Source organism: Diabrotica undecimpunctata, chromosome 2, assembly GCF_040954645.1.
Source record: "Diabrotica undecimpunctata isolate CICGRU chromosome 2, icDiaUnde3, whole genome shotgun sequence".
In the NCBI taxonomy this organism is placed as follows: domain Eukaryota; kingdom Metazoa; phylum Arthropoda; class Insecta; order Coleoptera; family Chrysomelidae; genus Diabrotica; species Diabrotica undecimpunctata.
In genome coordinates this window covers 19,280,759-19,294,899 of record NC_092804.1, presented here as the reverse complement: position 1 = coordinate 19,294,899, position 14,141 = coordinate 19,280,759, and the positions used below count along the sequence as shown (strand labels likewise).

Sequence of the window (14,141 nt, the reverse complement as noted above, 5' to 3'; positions counted from 1 at the left end):
CACCATTTAGATGAATGCATCAAAGAAAATTTCTTATATAAAGACCAACATGGATTTAGACAGGGTTGTAGCACAACAACAGCAGTAGCTGATCTTATAACAAATATTATTGATAAAGTCGATAAAGGACAATCTTGTATATTTGTATCGCTTGACTTGAAGAAAGCCTTTGATACAGTTGATCACATGCTGTTATTATCTGTATTGGAAACTTTATGCATAAAAGGCATAATGTTGAAGTGATTTAATGATTACCTATCAGGAAGAACACAACTTACCTTTGTTAACAGGGTGAATAGTCAATTGTCCAATACTGAGTATGGAGTTCCTCAAGGGTTGATACTTGGTCCAACGTTGTTCCTTATTTATGGTAATTCAGTTTCAAAATTGTCATTAAGAGGTACAATACCAATGTATAAGTAGAGGCAAAGAGGCAAAAAATGATATTGAGTTTGAGTTACACATGGTGATGGGATGGTTGGATCATTAAAAACTTACCCTTAATGCAGATAAATCAAGTTATATGGTGATAACAATAAGGAAAGAGTGGCAATAATTAAAGATAGTACTTGAATCAAGGCCTTTACAAAAAGTGAAATGTATTAAATATTTGGGACTATACATGGATTATAGACTTACTTGGAAGTATCACATAATACAACATTTATGCAAAAAAATCTCACCTACAATAGGGGTTCTTGGAAGAGCAGCAAGTTTATGGACATTCAATTGTTGTATATATATACCAAGTACGTATGTTCCTACACCAGTGTTAAATGGAGAAATTTTAATCTAATATGGAAACAACTACCACTCATCAAGTTCACAACTATAACGTAAGAAATAGACTCCACCTTAGAGATACAGCAATGAACACACTGCCGGACAACAAGGCATTATGGTAGAAGGAATAAAGTACTACAACCTTATCTCGAAGGCAATAAACATCAATGTCTTCAAACAAAAATTGAAAAAATTAATTTATGAGAACCATTTTCTAACCTCCTCACGCTGACATTTTTTACATTTGTTTTTTTTGTTTCCTTTTTTTATAAATAAGTTTAAGTTTTCTTTCTGTTTAATAAATATTAATAATAATAATATCTGTACGCCATATACAAATTGTTTGGACAGTTGAACCTCATCTTCATATTAAAAAAAATTGATGTGGTAATGTAATTATATTAGTATTTGTATTATATATAGCCTTCTCTCAGGGTCTGTAATTGTATATTTACCATTTTTTTATAAGTGACATTTGTACTTGCATGGAATAGGTAAAATCTATTAAGGATGTGTTCAAAGTCGCCCCAAACAGAGTGTGAAATTGATTATTTTTTTTGCCGATACTGAACACGGACGAACAAACAATAATTACCACCGGCTTAGAAGAAATATCGGACATAACCGACTATGAAATAAAAATGGCCCTAAATCAACTAAAAACGAATAAATGTCCGGGAGAGGATAAAATTACGGTTGAAATGTTGAAAATTGGTAGCAGAAAAATGGAACAAGTATTAAATATTTTATTTAATAAAGTAATTGATGAAGGAAAGATTCCTCAAGAATGGTACAAATCCAAAATCATTCTACTATTCAAGAAAGGAGACAAAGCAAACATCGAGAATTACCGACCAATGTTCTTGCTATCACATCTGTATAAATCACTAACTAAAATCATAACCAACCGCCTAACACATAAGCTCGATTTCTGTCAACCTATCGAGCAGGCTGGATTCAGAAAACATTTTAGTACCATAGACCACTTGCACACCATAAGAACACTTATAGAAAAACGCACCGAGTATAATGTTCCAATTCATATGGCGTTCGTCGATTTGCATAAAGCATTCGATTCCATCGAATTATGGACAGTGCTTGAAACTCTAGAAAATGCACGTATAGATTCAAGATACAATAACATAATTAAAAACATATATGAAAATGCCACCATGCAGATAAAGCTGGACGAAAGCACAAAAACTAATCACATAAGACTACAACGGGGAGTAAGACAAGGAGACACCATCTCTTCCAAACTATTTACCCTTTCTCTAGAAGACATTTTTAAGAAACTAGAATGAAACAAGAAGGGTATCAACGTCGACGGATCATACTTAAACCACTTGGGATTTGCAGATGACATAGTTTTAATAGCCGATAGTATCCAAGAACTAAATGATATGTTACAACAATTAAATGCAGTTTTAGGAGCGGTAGGCTTAAAAATGAACTTCAGTAAAACAAAAATACTGAGCCAAGACCAGACAAATATAACAATACAAAATCAATCTTTGAAAATGGTGAACAATATGTATATCTAGGTCATGTGATCAAACTAGGAAAACCAAATCAAGATGCTGAAATTAAAAGAAGAACACAACTGGCATGGGGCGCTTTCGGCAAACTAGCATATATCTTGAAAAACACCTCCATTCCTGTAACCTTAAAGAAAAAGGTGTATAACACATGCATACTACCAGTTTGTACCGGCTTGGCGACAGTAGTTCTTACCAAAAAATCTGCTAAAAAATTAGAAACAACTCAAAGAGCAATGGAACGAATCATGCTTGGAATATCACAGAGAGACAAGATTAGAAACACCGAGATAAGACGTAGAACGAAGATTAGGGATATTGTGGAAGAAATTACAAAAATAAAATGGCGCTGGGCAGGTCACGTAGCTCGATATAATGACAACAGGTGGACACGGAGAATTCTAGAATGATGAGACCAAGGATGACCAAGGACACCAAGGATGACAACAAGAAGCATGGGAAGATCTCAAAAAAGATGAGTAGATGACATAAGAGCAGTGGCAGGCAAACAGTGGATTAGATTAGCGCAAGATAGAGAAAGATGGAAGCAATTAGGAGAGACCTACATTCAGGAGTGGATGAAAATGGTTGACAAAGAGAACACGGTTTTAGAATTCTGCTGAATAAAAATCTTTGAGAGATATGCACAGAATATTTGTAACTAATTTTGTTCACAAAAATCTATGTTACATTAAAAATTTTAAGAACAAAATCAAAAATGAAATTATCAGTTTTTTCCCAAACTGCGGAACGTGCTTCCTGTTGTTAATACGTTAAAATACGCAACAGTTAAATGGCGTAATTCTACAAAAAAATAAACGAGTTGATTCCGAATGCAATTACCGTAGAAAAAAATCAATTTTTTGTACAAACGCCAAAAAATGGGACTTATGGCAATTAGTCCCGTTTAAGGAAAAGTGCCTTGTTACCAGAAGGGACGGTAGGCGCAACCGGCAGTCAGTTATGATTCCCCTCCAGAGCCCGAATTTTAGCAAAATCAGTTAATGAGATCTCTAAAACAATCAAAAGGGCTTTCCAAAATGGCCGCCCCCATTCTGCTGAAACTGTTGAAATTTTTTCCTAGTTGAAATTGAAACAATGTGAAATGTAGCGCAATGGCCCGTCCCCTTGGTGCCGGTTGGTCGTCCTCCGGAAGAGCACAGTGTATCGGATCCGGGGGCGAACCAATCGCCGCCGCTGGTGGGAGACGGCGCCGAGACGTCTAACGGTGCAGCGTCGCGGCCCAAACGTTACCCGAAGCTGACGTCGGATGCAAGCACCCCGATATCATGGTAAGTTAAACGCTAGTGATAACATTTTCAAAGTAGATTTTTTTCGTTATATAAACGTGCGCATGCCTACTGAGATTTTGAATATTTTATTGATTTTGGCTTACAGCTAATCAATTGTTAGCAAAAATTGTTTTTAGGCCTTAACAAGACCTATTCGAAATTTAAATTAATTCGTTGCTACCTGAGGATCTGACCTTTAGTTTCAAAAGCTTTGGGCTTTTTTATACTGTTTATATTTCAGATTTTAAAACTTTGCTTCCAAATTCTTGCGTAACCTAAGCAGACAATGCTTTTTTGGTTCAAATTTAACATTTTTCTGTATTTGTAAAACAATATCTTAAGTATTTAGAATAATTTATCTTTGGTCTATTTCTGTCTTTTTGTGTCTTCTATTAATAGTCTTACAATCTAATATTTTCAAAATTAAAGTACACAGTTCTTATTTTTAATTTACAGCAACTTTATTGTCTTTATTTTTTAAATGTCTAATACTGTTGATAGTATTTTAAAATTGTACATAATTTGCCTTTTACTATTATCATTATCTAGTCTTGTCTTTCATTTTCACCAGATTTAAAATAAATTCTCTGTACAATCATAGTATGCAATATTTCTTCTTCTTTAAGTGCCGTCTCCCGATCGGAGGTTGGATATCATCATCACTATCTTTACTCTATCTACTGCTGCTTTGAAGAGTTCCATAGAACTGCATTTAAACCAGTCCCTTAAATTCTTCAACCATAACACTCTCCTTCCTATACTCCTTCCTCCTCTTGTCTGTCCCTGTATTATCAGCCTTAGCAGTTCATATCGCTGTCCCCTCATTACGTGTCCCAGATATTGTAACTTTCTTATTTTTATTGTGTTTATTATTTCGCATTCTTTGCCCATTTCTCGCAATACTTCCGTGTTAGTTTTCTTCTGTGTCCATGCATAAGTATCCTCTAAGTATCCTCCTGTAACACCACATTTCAAAGGACTGTAACTTATTTATGTGTTCTTGCTTTAATGTCCAGCTTTGAAGCCCATATTGTAGTATCGAAAACACGTAGCATCTCAGTGCTCTTACTCTCAGTTCTAATCTAAGGTCTTTGTTGCAGAGAATTGTTTTCATTTTTACAAACGCATTTCTTGCTATTTCTATCCTGGCTCTTATTTTGGTTGTTTGATCATTATTGTCTGAAATCCAGGTTCCTAGGTGTTTGTATTTATCAACCTTTCTATCGGTATATTTCCCAAATGTAAGTTTGTTGGTATATTTGTTTTCTTTGTTTTTATTATGTATTTGGTCTTTTTTATATTCATTTTTAGTCCATATTTTTCACAGAAACTGTTTGTTTTGTTTATCAGTAATTGGAGTTGTTCAGCAGAGCTTGCCATAACTACGGTGTCATCTGCATATCTTATGTTGTTAATAGATCTTCCGTTAAGTATTATTGCTTTCCTTTGAGATAGTAATGCTTCTTTAAAAATGGCTTCACTATATACATTAAATAGTAGTGGGGACATAATACATCCTTGCCTAACTCCTCTCCTGATTTCAATTTCTGGACTGGGTTCGTTATGCAATGTTTACATTGCACAAATTTGATCGTTTTCTATTTTATACTGATTTTCTACGTATAGATACTTAAGATTCTGTGGATATACGGCTCGAAATACTTTATTTTTTCTACAATTATGCTCTTTGTGTGTTATATTTCCTATTCTTATAACTTAGGTATGTAGTATTCTTTACAGCTAATTTTCACTTCCTACTCCTCCTCCTCTATCTTTTCTTCGTCGTAAAGATGTAGTGGCGTCATGTAATTTGTTTGGCTATTTCTGTCCAATTATCTCTGTCCTGTGCGTGTTGTTTGGCTTTGGAGAATGAGTAACCAGTCATGTTCTTTATTTGGTCCTACCATCGTACTGGAGATCTTCCTCTGGATCTTTTACGCACTACATTACCTTCAACTATCATTCGCTCCATGCCTTCTCTTCTTAGTTATATGTCCAAAATATTTCAGTATATTTTGGTTGATGAGTCTAGTTTTTATGTTAAGTTCTGCTAAAATTAAGTTATTTGTGCGATGGGCACTCCATGGTATGCGCAACATTCTACGGTAAACCCAAATTGGAAATGCCATTATACGCTTTGAATTGGCTTTTTTTTATTGTCCAAGTTTCTGAAGAATAGGTGGCGATAGGAAATATCAATGTTCGAACAACGGGTAATTTTGTGTTTTTTGTGATATCAGTGTTCTTCAAAATTTTTGTGAGTTTGGCTGTTGCCGATCTGACCATTGTGATGCGCCTTCGGATCTCGTCTTCGCATCCTTCACTGTTAGTAATTAACGGAGCCTAAGTAATTGAATTGCCTGACCACTTCGTAACCTGCCATGTTTCTTATCTCTGCCTAGTTGTTTCTGATTCTATCGTTGATTGTCACTTTGGTTTTCTGCATATTGACGAATGACACCAATATAAGAGTGTCATCAACATAACGTAGGTTTTTGATTTTTCTTCCTTCTATCGTTGCTCCACCTTGGCATTCCTCAAAAACTTGACGCATAATATGTTCTATCCCCTAATAGAATAGGGGATATTATGCATCCCTGTCGAACTCCAGATTTTAATTTGAAGTTTTTCGAAACCTCCTTATTAACTTTTACATTAGCAGAGTTTCTTCGATATAGTTTTGGTAATAAATAGATTAGATGTTCTGGTGTACCCATTTCTCTAAGTATATGCCACATTTTATCCCGTTTTACGGTATCAAAGGCCTTGGAACAGGCATAAGTATGTTTCTATAATAAACTCTCGAGATTTTTCGATAATTTGACGAATATTAAGAGTATGTTTTATGGGACGAAGCATTGTTCTTGGGGAATTTGTGGTAAGAGAATTGATTTTAGTCTTTCACTGATGATGGTTAGAAGTACTTTGCTCGCATGTGATATCAATGCTACTGTACGGTAATTACTGCAATCTGTCGGTGAACCTTTTTTATATAAGAGAATAAACTTGAGTTTATCCCAGTCATTTGGTCATTTTCCGGTATTCCAGATCTCATTGCAAATTCTAAGCATTACTTTCGTCCCTAATTCTCCCATTTCTTTGAGTGTTTCAGCTGTTATTCCATCTTCTCCTTCAGCTTTTCTGAATTTTAGCTTTTTCATTGCCGCCTCAATTTCTGATTTCAATATTTGAGGTTCTTTTTCATAACTTCTTTTCTCTGTATTATCGCCTGAGTCGTTGTTAGAGAATAGTATTGTTTTACATTAATATTAATTTCACACCTCTGCGATACCGTCTGAGTTTGTTATAGTATTTCCAATACTGTCTTTAATACTCTGTGTCTGCGGTTTGAATTTCCTCGCTAGGTACTTGACTTTTGAGAAAAATTCTCTAGATTCTTGGCGGTCAGCATGTTCCTCTAATTGTACACATGTGTTTTTAATATAATTATTTTTGTCCCTTCTGCACAAGTGTTTAATAGTGCACTTCCCACTATCAATCCTGTATTTTAAAAGGTTTGTTTACAATTTCGTCTGTTTTACTAAAATTGTGTAGGATAATAAGTTAAATTATTCTAGGTCTTGTATTTAATACTTTCATTAGGTTATACTTTCGTAATTAATATATTTTGGTGGGAATTAATTACTATTTAAATAATGAAAATACTTTATTTACATTTCGATTTTCAGCTTGAAAATCATTTTGAAAATTATTCGTTATGTTTGTTAAAACACTTGTATTTTTAAACCGATTTCCGAGATGTAAGTGGAAATATCAATAAAGTAGTTTTAATTTTGTAAATATAGTCATTCGTACTTGATTAAAAAAGTAAAATGACACAAAAAATAGCTTCAAACTCATCGAGAGGTTCTAGTTGAGGATATTTTGGGGATCGGAGGTTGTTCATCTTTTTTTATTTTAATTACAAAACCAATTTTATCAAAACCAATTTTATAATTTGCCATTAAAATATTAAAACTAAAGTAAATCATTTTCTCTTCGTATCAAAATTCAATATCTCCGATTGTTTGGTATATTTTCTTTGTACATTTTTACCATAAATATCGAAAGCCTTTGGCAAATTGACAACTATTCTTGTTCTCAGTCTCAAAGTTGTGGGATTAGGTAGAATGTTTCCTTTTTTTTCTGTATTGGTATTGAATTAATAAATCTTGACTAATCTGGTACATGTTTCTTAAAAGTTCATTGGGCATATCATCCGGTCCTGAAGTTTTTTGTTTTTAATTTACTTAGGCTGTCCTTGATTTCTTCTTTTGTTACTTTCATGTTATCGTAATCATCAGTTTTTTTTCTCTTTCGTATTCTGTACGTCTGATATTGTCTCATAATACATCTACTCTTCTGTTTCGATTTTGTTGAGATTTTGTATTCATTAATTGCTTTTTTTTTACCTTTAAGGATTTTGCAAGCTTTTCTTTGCGTTCTATCTAGTGTCCAATACTCTCTTTTAATATTTCTTATCTTAGAATTGATGCTGCTTCTGTATCTTATATCTTAGGTGTTATTTGTTTTTGATTCCTATTATCTTATGCCAAATCTACAATTTCGGTGTTAACCAAAGATATTGAGATTATTGTTGTGTTAAAGTAAATTTTCCAGACTTTTATACTTTCTTTTGTAACTTAAATTATATTATTTTGTATTTTTGACCACATCTCGTGATTGTATTTTCTCAAAAAACAAAATTTTCTACTTTGGTGACTGTATTTTTCTTCAAAGTTGTCTCCTAAGCATTTTTTTATACAACCATTTTAAATTTGGAGTTTGTTCTTCATTAGCGTCATTTTTAATAGAAAATTGCCTAATAGCAGTTTGTGATCTGACTATATATTCAACGATATGTAAGCTCTTACATCGAGAAATTGTTAAGGTATAATTTTTTTATTTATAATTATGTAGTCTATTATTGACGGTTTACTTTGTATATTCCGCCAAGTGTACTTTTGCCAGGTATTGTGAAAGGAGAATATGTTGCTTATTCTCAAAGTGTTTGGAGCTCAAAAATGTTATGATTTAGTATGTCTTTGATATATTGGTGTTTTCTATTATTTATAATGTTATTTTCTACTCCAAGTAATACAATAATAAAATCTCCAAGTAATACAATTTTTCATTTGTTTGCTATCCTTTCCATTGCATCTTGAAGAATATTGTAAAAATATTCCATTTTCCAGTTTGATTGTATATGGAGCGTAAACCGATTTAGCATGAAGTGGCTATGCCATGTTCTAATTTTTCGTGCAGTAAAATACGGATTCCTGAACTTGCATAATCTCCTTTGTACTTTTTATTGTAGAGAAGGAAATTTTGGGTGAAATTGTAGAGACTTGACATTCTTAAATCTCCTTCAATTTTAGTTCTATCTATTGTCAACCGTTGACAGTTCATCTCGCTAATTTTTTTAACATCCTCTTCCACAAACATCCTCCCATGTAAGTTTACCCTTACCCTTTACGCTTACTTCATGAGGACTATTATATAAGAATTCATTTGAGATATTTATTCTGTTGCAATGCTGCTAGATATCCAGCCCATCAAAATTTTCCTATTCTTATGATAGATTTACTATTTTTGTTGGGAATAAGCCACCATTTTACTTTAAAATTAAGTTTGTTTGACGTTTTGATGTCCATTTCGGAGATCGTTCTTATTCAGTTAATGATTTGTATTATAAGAACGATCTCCTAAGTGGAAATCGAAACGTCAAATAAACTTGTGGCTTATTCCCAACAAAAATAGTAAATTGCATTAAGATGCTACAAGAAAATAGATTCAGAAAAATCTTATGATATCTATCAAGAGTGTTTCATCCAATGTGTACTTCTTCCACTAAATATCATTTTTATAGATGTTTTGTAGATGATCCTTGCCTCCTTTGATGTCGTCAGTGAGAATTCACTGAGGAAATAAAGATTTTAGTATTTTTTTTTATTTTCTGGCTCACGTTTATACTTTTTAATTGTATTCTCAATTAAAGTAGCTTTAATTTTCTAGAATAATCCTTCTTTTGTTTTTGTTATAGTAGTTTTCAGTAGCTACCAGGGAACCTAAATACTTTTGGTTATTAACACAGACAGAGTTAGCGACGGTGAAATTATAACCAATGTTTCAAGCTCTCTGGTCCGATAATAGTGTCATGATTCGTTTTTTATTCATCACCTTTCAGACCCATATTTATGTTGAATTGGAAACATCAGTAAACATTTTCATTAACTGGCGTGTTATATTAGTAATCTAAAACATCTTCGTAGCTCTTGTTTTCTTCTTATTTTTAATGCTTTTAAATTACGCTCATTACTAACTCCGAAAGCTATACTAGTGATCTATTTCAGATCTTAAATGAATTTTTTTCGTTAGTTTTTTAAGAGTTAATTAATGATATTTATTTAGAATTCTTGACATTCAGAATTTCACCAAAAGACTAATGGATTTATTTGGTTGGTATGTATATGTTGTTTCCATTTTGTTTCATATTCTTTTAATTCCTCTGTAAATAAACAGATAGGTAGATAGTTATTGCTTTCGTTTCTCTGGCAAAAAAATATTGTAATTACTTTCATATAAAAGTAACATATTAGATGTTGAGAGATGTTATAAGATTAAGTTGGTCGTACTGGTATTTGGATGTAGATTAGCATTTTACATTACTACGTTATATCCCTTATTACTTTAGATTGCTATTTCTTTATTGTTTCGAGGCGTGAACTATGTTATTTTTAATCTTTTGTCAGGTTTTTCCATTCTCGTAAAATGACAAAAAACAAGTGTATTGATAAAATATATTAATTCTGGCAACACCTTCTAGTGTAAATGATACCGGCAATTGCTCTAATTCGTCTGTATTTTACAGATCGCCTAAACACACCAACTTCCGAAATAGCACTTCACACTAATAATAATTTATCTTAACAGTTCGTTTTTTTATTAAAATTTTACTTTATTGTGATATAGTCATATAGGCACAATTGCTACATTTACTACTAAATTTTAACCTATTTTTTAAGAATTTTTAATATTTTTCGTCATTCCTCATGAGATGTTTATCACCTAAAAAATAATTTGGGTACAAAACGAAAACGTTCAAGAATTCTTGCCAGCCAATCTTGAGTGTATTTAAATCTTTTACAATCTATATTACAATATCTTTTACAATATGTCCTACAGCCTCTCTGCCGCATCTCGCTTTTTGATCTTATGGTTCTCTTTCTTCGTCGTTTCTTGTTCTTCTTGTAGTGCATATCCGTTTCGGATGTAGGCGAGCATCATGGCAATCTGTATTTTGCAAACTGCGGCTTTGAAAAGATTTGTGATTGTTGTCTTGAATCACGTACATGTCTTATAATCCATGTGTTTCTCATCGTTTACAATAATGACTTAATCCCGTGCGAAGAAAAGATTTGTTATGTACTTGCTCCTAAGTTTTCTTTTCAACCCTGCGCGTTTTCTACTCCCGTTGTTTAATGCTTCTTGAATATAGATTTTAAATAGATTTGGATATAAAGAAGATCCTCGCCACAAACTTTGGAAATGTGACTGAAACTTTATTCTCCATTTTAACGGCGCTTTCTGCATTTATGTATGTACATGTAAGATCAGTAGGTAGACGCCAGAACTCGTGTCTGAAAGACCTGAGGAGATGGTTCGACTGCTCATCCGCAGAGATCTTTCGCGCAGCAGTTTCCAAAACTACAATTGCCATTTGGATCGCCAACCTTCGAAAGTTGACGGCGCAATGAGAAGAAGATGTACATGTTTACTATAATGTTAATGTATGTATTACTTAGGTCTGCCTTCGTCAATATTTCAAACAATCTTTTTAGGGCACTGTATCATAGGACTTTTCTATGCCACCGAACACTAAATGAGTATGTAAATTTCTTTTCTCTATAATTTGTTGACAACAAGAGGGCAAGAAGCAGAGGACGACCTGCAGAATGAAGAATGAGATGGATTGATGATGTGGAAGAAGACCTACAGATTCTAGGGGTTAGAAGATGGAGGGAAGTTGCCAGGAATCGACAGGAGTGGCGACTTCTTTGTGAGCAGGCCAAGATCCACAACGGATTGTCGAGCCACTTATGATGATGATGATGATGATAATTTGTTGACAAATATATTATCAACTATTCCTGATCAACTGATCTTCTATTTCCTCAGATCGGTTTTCGATTCGTTCTTTTACCAATCGACTGTACAACCTCACCAATGAGCTAATAACGATTATACTTATGTAATTTTTACACTTATTTTTGGAATATCTTCCGGAAAATTTTTTTGTTTGATTAGACATTTACTAAAGATCTACGATAGCAAATCTATTAGTAGTGACGGTGCGGGTTTTATTTAAGGTCAGATTTGAAGGTTTGTCTCTCTGCTTATATCATTATTCGCCTGGTGACTCTTTTGTATATTCTGGATTAAATTTCTTTCCCGATATTTTTAATTCTTTATGCCTAGATATTTAAACTCCACTTATTCTATTATCTGACCCTCGAGCTCCAATTTACAGTTAGATTTACTGTTATAATCATGCATTTTTTTTGGGAAAGTTTTTGGCGGTTATATTAAATTGGTGCGGCAATCATCTTCACTTTGAATTGCATCGTCTGCATAGCAGATCATTTTAAATTGTTTTTCTCCTATTTGGTATCCTTTTTTTGTTCTAACTTTTTTTTAGTTCATCCATGATCAGTTTGAACAAAAGTGGGTTCAGGGAATCCTTCAATCTTATCCTATTGCCAACTTCAATTCAGTCAGTTAGTTCTTCTATTTTTACTTTTATTGTGTTGTTCTGGCATATATTTTTGATAGTTTTGATTATTCGTAGAGGTATCTCTTATAGTAAAATAAGTAAGTAATATTCTTTAATTTCACCCTGTCACATGCCTTCTTAACGTCCACGAAACATAAATATGCCGGTTTGTTGTCTTCTAGTCATTTCTTGTGCACTTGCCTCATTATAAATATGGGGTCGGGGCATGATCTTCCTGACCTAAACCCTTGTTGTTCTTTTGCTAGTAATATTTCATTCGTTTATTTGTTATTACTTCAATTATTAATTTCAGTGTTATGTTTAATAAATTAATTCCTCTGTAATTTTCTGGGTCCGATTTGTCTCCCTTTTTGAAGAGAGGTATTAGGATTTTTGATCTCCATTCTTGAGGAAATCTGTTTTGTTCTATTATTTTTTGGATTAGTTTTAGTAGTTGTTTGGCCAGATCTGGTCCCCCCGTACTGTAGGATTTCATTCGGTATTCTATCACCTCCTGGTGATTTTCTATTTTTTAATTTTGCTAAGGCTTTCTTTTCTTTTTCTTCTTGTTCTCCTTCTGTTTTGAGGAGCTCTCCCAGTATTCCATTTTTTTTTTGATATTCTTAAATGGTTAACAAACACAAAGGAGTTTCATATTTCACGTATTTTTCATATTTCAAAGTTTTTGTCCGTACAATCCGTTACAGTACCTTTATACATTTAATAATTATAATGTAATATTTAATAATTAAACATAATAATACATTTATAATATGTTTTACAAATGAAATATGGATAATTTAAAACATACTATTTGGAACAGTTTAAGACACCTATTTAGTAGAATGTAGCGGACCGGATAGCTCAAGCGGTAGAGTTTCTTACTGTCCTTGTTACCTTTCTTGTATACCATAGGCTCCAGAGTAGCCGACTACCCTACTAATCTCCTTCTTCTATAGCGCTATAGAGGAAGACACAAAGGAAGACTATTATTATTATGTATAGAATATACTCTAGAGTATGATATATTTTTTTAAATAGCAGTCATTCGAAACTTCTTAGGCAATTCACAATTTATACTTACAGTTACTATCACTATAATTTTCCGTGTCTGATTTGTCTCCCTTTTTGAAGAGAGGTATTAGGATGCTTGATCTTCATTTTTGAGAAATTCTGCTGTGTTCTATTATTTTTTGGATTAGTTTTAACAGTTGTTTGGTCAGATCTGGTCCTCCGTACTTTAGGATTACGAAGGCCCAGGAGTTCGTTTGATATTCTGTCTTCTGGTGTTTTTTTTAGTTTTAAATATTTCAAATGCTTCCTTTACCTCTTTCTCCTCAATATTTATGTCTTTATTTGTCGTCACCTCTGGTGTTGGTGGTTCATTATCGTCAACTTTAGCAAATAGGGATCGAAAGTAGTCTGTCCTTGTTTTCTTCTTAATGTGTTTCGTTTTTATTAGTTCATTTATCTCATTTCTTTGTCCTCTGATCATTCTCCATATTTCTTTTTGTGTTCCGTAGAAGTCGTGTTCCATCTGTTTTGAGAAGCTCTGCCAGTGTTCCCTTTTTATTTGTCTAACCATTATAATACTGCCTGGGGTAATTGCGGGGTGAATTGAGTAGCTCTGCGCTTATCACAGCCTGTTCCAAGCTCGAATCAAATGTGGAGGGTAATTAACAAGGTTGGTAAACTATCAATCATCAAAATTAATACTGGTCAAAGAAACAATGTACATATAAGATAGTTGGCAAA

At 33.2% G+C, this 14,141-nt stretch overlaps 1 protein-coding gene across 1 annotated transcript in view; it reads left to right on the top strand.

Annotated features, from left to right (window-relative positions):
• The first annotated feature begins 3,575 nt into the window (after positions 1–3,575).
• Positions 3,576–14,141, top strand: part of VGlut (Vesicular glutamate transporter) — a 221,396-nt gene continuing 210,830 nt past the window's right edge. The window contains exon 1 of the mRNA XM_072521257.1: positions 3,576–3,613. The gene's annotated coding sequence lies outside the window, so the exon portion shown is untranslated. The remainder of the gene's footprint in view (positions 3,614–14,141) is intronic.